Below are 7,242 nucleotides of genomic sequence, written 5' to 3' on the forward strand. Positions count from 1 at the left end.
CCACACCAGAGAATAATTCTCCAGCCCACATACCAGGTGACAAGAAACACTGCCAGCTTTGAGTAGGTTCCAGTCAAAAAAGAGTTCTGCAGCAAATCCAAGCAGTAGTGCAAGCAGCCCTTCTGCTTGGGCCACAAAACCCTGCAGGTCCTATAGTATGAGAGATAACAGTGGCAGGAAAAGATGCAATGTGGCAGTAGGGCTTATGCCAAGCCCCAGTAAAAAAATAACAGTGCAGACTCCTGAGATTCTGGTGCAAGGAGAATTATATACTTCAAAAAAATCCCAACTTTTGCATGCTATTAGCCGTTAGGACAGATGGGATGCCTGATCAGGAGACAACCGAATGGCTATGCCTCCAAAACTGCCCATTAAGAGCTGGGTTGACCTAGAGCCCTCAAGTCATAGCCAGGTTCACATAAGAGTCCATAAGTCAAACGACTTGAGCCCTGTAGCAGTTTGTTGGAACATGAGCGTGAACCCCAAGCATAAGAAGGACGAGAGAGCAAAAACAAGCTGCATAAGCACGTAGCCCAGACTCCCACGACCTTCACAACTGTGCACCAGCACCTCTCCCTCACTTCACTACAATCACATCAGGAGTCTCTTATCACCAGCTGATGGGAGAGCAAAAACTCCAAGCCTGGTTTACAACTAGAACAGCTTAGTATGTGGGTGCTCGAAAATGGGAGCAGCTGCACCGCAGCCTCATCCTGAAGTGGCTTTGAAAGACAGTAGTGAGGGAAAATTCTCCTAATGGGCAGAGTTTGGGGTAATGCTCCTGTTTATCCACTTTATGTGAAAGAGGTGGCCTGAGGTTACAATATATTCAGATTCATGGGCAGGCGCCCATGAAAGAGTAAGACTGAAAGAATGGAACAAGGAGGTGGATGAACATATGGGAGAGGGAACAAAGTGTGAAAATCTTTGTATTGTATGTTAAAGCCCATGAGAGAGCATCAGAGAGCATCAACTATGGCGGAAAATCTAAACAGCTAAGCAGACAAGATTATTCCACCAGGCCCTGTCATCAGCTACTTCAGTGCTGGCTCAGTGCACACCTGAATATCACGGTCATGATAGGAGAGAGGATCGTGGTACGCGGGTCCAATAGCATGGGCTCCTACTTAGCAAGGCTGGTTTAATTGCAGCTGCCATCAAATGCCCACCATGCCAGCAGCAGACACCAATGCTGAGTCCCTGATATAATGCTATTCCTCAAGAAGGCCACTGGTGTCAAGTTATCTACATTGAGTCTCTTCTATCCTGGAAAGGCCAGAAGCTTGCTCTAACAAGAATAAACACATAGTCTGGGAATGGGTTTGTTTTTCCTTCCTACAAGTCTTCAGCCACCATAACCATCCAAGAACTTTTAGAATATTTTTTCTCTGCAGAAGAATCCTACATAACATTGTTTCAGAGAGAGGAGCCAACTTTAATGCAGAGGTATGGGAGGGGGCCTATGACGACTGGATCCACTGGGCGTATCACATACCATACTGCCCAGAAACTACCCGTCTGATGGAGCATTGAAATGACCTGCTGAGGACAGAGTTAAAATGCTAGCTTAGAGGCAACACTTCACACACTTCACCTTCCAGAAGACTGAATCGAAAAATTTATACAACCCTGTATCCCCAAGTAAGATTAATACATAGGTCCAGGAATCAAGGAATAGAAGCAGGAATGATCCCAATTGTCATCTCTCCCAGTGACCCACTGGGGACTTTGTCCTTTCTGTCCCAATTCTAGACTCTATAGGGTTAGAGTTTCTGGTTTCCAAAGGGGGCACACTTTCGCTGGGCGGCCCAGCAAGTGTCCCATTGAAATATAGACTACAACCACCACCTAGGTACTTCAGGTCCTTGTGTTCTAGGAACTGGCAGACAAGGAGAGGAGTTACCATCTCGGCAGGGACCCTGCCAGGACTCTGGACCTGGAGGCAGAAGGGGTGCTCTTACACAGTGGGGGCAGGGATAAGTATGTATGACATCCAGATAGTACACTTGAGTGCTTTTTTCTATCCCTTTGCTCAGCTGAGATGATAAAGGGACAAGTCAGCAACCCTGACCTCAAGAAAGCATGGTGTCCAGGGGCTCATACCCCTCAGGTATGAGGGTCTGGGTGACTCTATCAGATCAGGCACCACAACCAGCAGAAGCAGTGCGGAGGCAGGAGTAATCTAGAATGGGTACTGGAGGAGAAAGACGATGCGTGTTAGTTACGGTCCTGAGACCAGCTCTCGTGGTAGGGGCTGTAACTTGTCCCACTGACCTTTCCCTTCTAAGTTGCTTTTGGGAAGAGAGGTATAGAAGAATGCTGGAAGAAGAGCTCTCCAAATCTGCATGTTTATACCTGGAGAAACGGGTCTAAGGGGCACACAGGATGGACATCGACATGAGCTGCAATGATCCCTCTTCAAGGAAAGGCTTGCTGCCCTGTCGGGTGCTTCAGAGTTAATCCCAGCTGCAGCCAACGGCCTTGCCCAAGAACACATCACGTTCAGGGTGGCCCATAGCCAGTGATTTGTCACGTGGGGTATAGAGGCCTAGCCATTTGGGGGTACTGTGGGACAATTCTGATTGGCTATATTCCAAAGCTCCCAGTGGGGTTAAGATTTTGCCAGAATCACATTGTAGTTCAACTTCTCCCTCTACCAGTGATACTTCTTTCCCCTTCTTTCCATGAATGTTGATTTCAAGTAACTAATTATTGGCTAATTAATTTCTAATAGCTAATTAACTTAGAGTTTAATTCACATTAAACTCTATCTCAAAGGGTGCTTCCGGAGTACTCAAACTATAATATCTATAATACTACCCTTAACCCTCCCACTCTGAAGATGTGCGGAGGGTATCCATCCAGTGTGGAACGGAGAATAAGAGCTTATCAGGGTGAGGAAGCCATATATGTGGAAGAGAGAATAACAGCAGTGTTGAGATACTTACTATACAGGAAAATTAATCAAACAAGTAAATATTTCAAAGATAGGGGAAGCCAGTTTTTTCCCTGTTGGAGAAGACAAGTATAAACACAGAAAAAGAGAAAATTAGAATAAACTCTTGATCTTGGGTTACTGGAGGCACTGGTGTGAACTCTTGGTTTTTAATACATTTAGATACAGACAGAAATAAAAAATAGATGCAATTCTGTGTGTCCACTGAAAAGGACTGGGAACAGTAGCATGCTAACAGTAAGGAGTGCATTTAGCACTCAGATATGGATTTTAAATACCATTTCCACTCAAAAATAACTAGGGTTCAATGAAGCAGTGGCTGATTCCAGAGCTGGAGCAGGAAAAATACAGGATGATCATAAAGCATCTTGTTGTTCTAGAAAGCATGTGTATGTTAAGAATTGTGATAGGTCAGAGAGTTGACCCTAATTGCAAACTAACAAGTAAGCCTGCCATGGTTTCACCAATGCTCACAGAGGACGTGAAACTCCTAGGTTAGGTAAAGAACTTTATGAGTTACAGCACGGCAAGCAGCAGCAGCTTCACACTTGTGCCTGTGCGCCTGACCTTCCAACCCCTGTGGGGCCTGACACAGAGGGGGATACTGCACAGGCAGTGAGTCTGGGTCACAGCTGACGAACCCTGAGCTTAGGGAAACTGAACTTTTATAATGGGCAGTAAGCAACCTGCCTGACCTTTGTACTGGAGGGAGACATTATTTTGATAACAATAGATGGTAAGCAAGCTGACCTCTGCTCTGGAGGAAGTGACTCTATCTACCTTCCAAGCTTTTTGCTATACGAACATCCTTGAAAAGATGATCCAGAACAAAAACACAGTCGGACTTTCTGCTCACAAGACGTACAGAAATATGAGAGACCCACGGAAGATTATCTTCCGACTATGCTCAAAGAATGATAAAGACATATCAAAAGGAGGTTTCTCAATACGCTAACGATAGAACTACCATATGACTTAGCAATTCCACTCCTGGGTATATATATCCAAAAAACCCCCACTAATTTGAAAAGATACATGCAAACCGATGTTCATAGTAGCATTACTTACAACTGCCAAGATGTGGAAACAACCTAAGTGTCCATCAGCAGATGAATGGATAAAGAAGATGTTTTTTATATATATTATGCTAAGTGAAATAAGTCAGACAGAAAGACATGTTGTATGATATCACTTACACGTGGAATCTAAAAAATACAAGAAATTAGTGAATATAACAAAAAAAGCAGACACAGATATAGAAAATGAACTAGTGGTCACGAGGGGGGAGAGGCAATGTAGGGGTGGAGGAGTGGGGGCTACAAAGTACTCGTTGTAAGACAGGCTCAAGGATGTCTTGAACAACACGGGAGTGCAGCCAATATTTTGGAATAACTGTAAATGGAAAGTAACCTTTCAAACTTGTATAAAAAAATAAAAGAGCAGACCAAAAATTAAAAGGGGAGGGGGGGACACAAAAGCCAGTCTGAAGGGGTGTTCACTGGCTTAGTTAGGAAAAATCTGAGCAGGAGAACAATCAATGGGTGCAAAGGACTCTAACCCACTGAATACAACAGAAAACGACGACTCTACATATGTATAAATAAGCAAATAAAGAGTCTCTCTTTCTCTTGCTCTATTTTTTCTTTACTTAGCCTTCCCTCATTCCTGTTCTGTGGGATCGAACTCCTTAATAGCATAGTAGCACATAAACCTTGGCCTCAGACTCTCTCTATTTTGAGGGAAACCCACGCTATGATGATATGCATTGTCCTGTTTTCCCCTGAGCTTACTGCATTTTCATTTTGATTTATAGTTGATCTTTATCTACTAAATATAGTAGGTATTAATTTAATCAAATTCATTTCCCTTTTTGTTTTTGCTTTATGATTTGTGCTTCTGAAATTTTATATAAGCAATCCGTCCTCACGTGTAAGCCACAAAAATGCTCTCTTACATTTTACTCTATTAATTTATAGTTCTATCTTTCATATTTATTCTTAAATCTACCCAGACTCCATCTCGATGTTGTGTTATGTAAAGATCCAGTTTTATTTGTGTGCCTACTACCAGTTGTTCTTTAGTGTCTATTAAGTTCCCGCATAAATATGTCCCTGGCACTCACTTCTGTTCCTTTTTGTCTCTGTTCTTGAACCAAACCACCATTACTGTGGTGGCTTTGTACTGAGTCACATTAGCTATGCTGGAAGCACCTTTCCTATAATTCTCTTTTCTGTATGGTTCTGAGTTAGTGCTGGCCATGAGAGACATTTTGTGTGATATTTGAAAAGTAAAAAATGAAAGGGGAGCTTTTCTTTTTTCTTTGTTTCTTTTTACTGCTCTGAAGGTCAATGGTACAGTGACCTCTTGCACATGCTGTCACTCATCTGCTAGCTCATCTTGTTACATCAACCCAGACATTCAGCTCCTCCATCTCCTGTCACATCTTCTCCAAGTTCTGCCCCAAGTGCATGGGCAACTCCACGGTCAAATGTGCTGCCTTCTCTTGCTGATCACTCACAGCACTGAGATTGAAGGTGATGAGAGACAGATGTTGGTTCTCCTTTGCCCTGTGGGTCTCAGTTTTTCCTCACTGGTTCCAGTTTGTCTGTGCTCTCATCCACATCTAGCTTTCCTTTTCAACTGCTGGTCTGTCTGACCTACAAAGACTTCAGACTCAATACTAGATGCAGATGCAACAGCTGTACAGAGTCTTCAACCAGCTCCCATAATTGCATGGAGTCTAATGCTATGATAAATCATTGTTTTATACCACTACCAGAGGTTCTGCATTTCTTTTCAATTCCTCATTCATGTAAATATCATCCTGTTCTTTATTAGTATTGTTTCAAATGTTTTAATGTTATGAAGTTTTATTCTGTTTTTAAAAGATAATATAGGTATCTGAGGATATTACTTTTCCATATAAACTTTAGAGTATAAATTTACTCACATAATTCAACTAGAATTTTGATGAGCTGCATTAAATCTATTGATTAATTTGGGGAGACAATGTATCTTTAAAATATAAAGTTTGAGAGCATGAAGTCTTTTCATAAAGTATTAAAGTCATACCTATGCCCTTTATTAAGATTTTAAAATTTCTTCCATGATGTCTTATATATTCTTGGTCAACTGACTAATTTTAACAAAATATCTTAATTTCTTTTAGGATTCTTTTCTTGCAAAAAAAGAACATTATTTTAAAAATATTTTTTATTTGGTATTAAGAGTAAACACAATCAATTTTTAGTACAGTCATGTGTCAACCTTATCAAAATTCCTTATTAGTTCTGATAGTTTGTTGATTCTCTGTTGTGAGTGTGTGTGTGTGTGTGTGTGTGTATGTGTGTATTAAGCAGATGATCACATCACCTACAAAAATGACTGATTTTTTTTCTTCTTTGAAATCTTACATCTCTTATCTTTTTGTTGCTGTTGTCCTTTATAGAGCTAGACGGTATCAATACCAACATACAATATTAAAAAAATAATGGCAATAGTCTGCCTTACATTATGTACATTTGGGCACTGTTTTGCACTAGAGGTATTACTAGAGCTTCAGTGAAGCTGGTATGACTAGGGTACAATCTACGAGGCAGGCTCTCATCACTACTGCTTAACATAACCACATGCTATGCTCTTTCAAATCCTGTAACTTTGTTTTTTATTTTATTTTTTAAAAAGATTATTTATTTATTTATTTATTTTTGGCTGCACTGGGTCTTCGTTGTTGCATGCTGGCTTTCTCTAGTTGTGGGGAGTGGGAGGGCTACTCTTCATTGCGGTGTGTGGGTTTCTCATTGTGGTGGCTTCTCTCGTGGAGCACAGGTTCTAGGGCTCTAGGTGTGTGGGCTTCAGTAGTTGTGGCTCTCAGGCTCTAGAGCACAGGCTCAGTAGTTGTGGGATCTTCCTGGACCAGGGATCAAACCCACGTCCCCTGAATTGGTGGGCAGATTCTTAACCACTGCACCACCAGGGAAGTCCCTCAAGTCCTGTATCTTTGAATACACTGTGTTTTCTGTCTAGAGTTCCTATTCACTGTTCTTGATCTGACTAATATGGACTCACCTTCAGAACTTGGCTGAGAGGATATTTCTTTCAGGAAGCCTGCTCTAAATCCCCAGCTTGGAATAAATGCCCATAATACCATGTACCTCTATCTTCGTACTTAGTCATTTAGGGATATGTCTTCCCTCTTAGACTGTAAGCTATTTGATGGCAGGGATTGTGTGTTACTAAACTTTGGACTCCTCATGTGAAGTCCAGTACCTAGAACACAATACTTA

This window comes from Hippopotamus amphibius, chromosome 8 (genome assembly GCF_030028045.1).
Source record: "Hippopotamus amphibius kiboko isolate mHipAmp2 chromosome 8, mHipAmp2.hap2, whole genome shotgun sequence".
NCBI classification, from domain to species: domain Eukaryota; kingdom Metazoa; phylum Chordata; class Mammalia; order Artiodactyla; family Hippopotamidae; genus Hippopotamus; species Hippopotamus amphibius.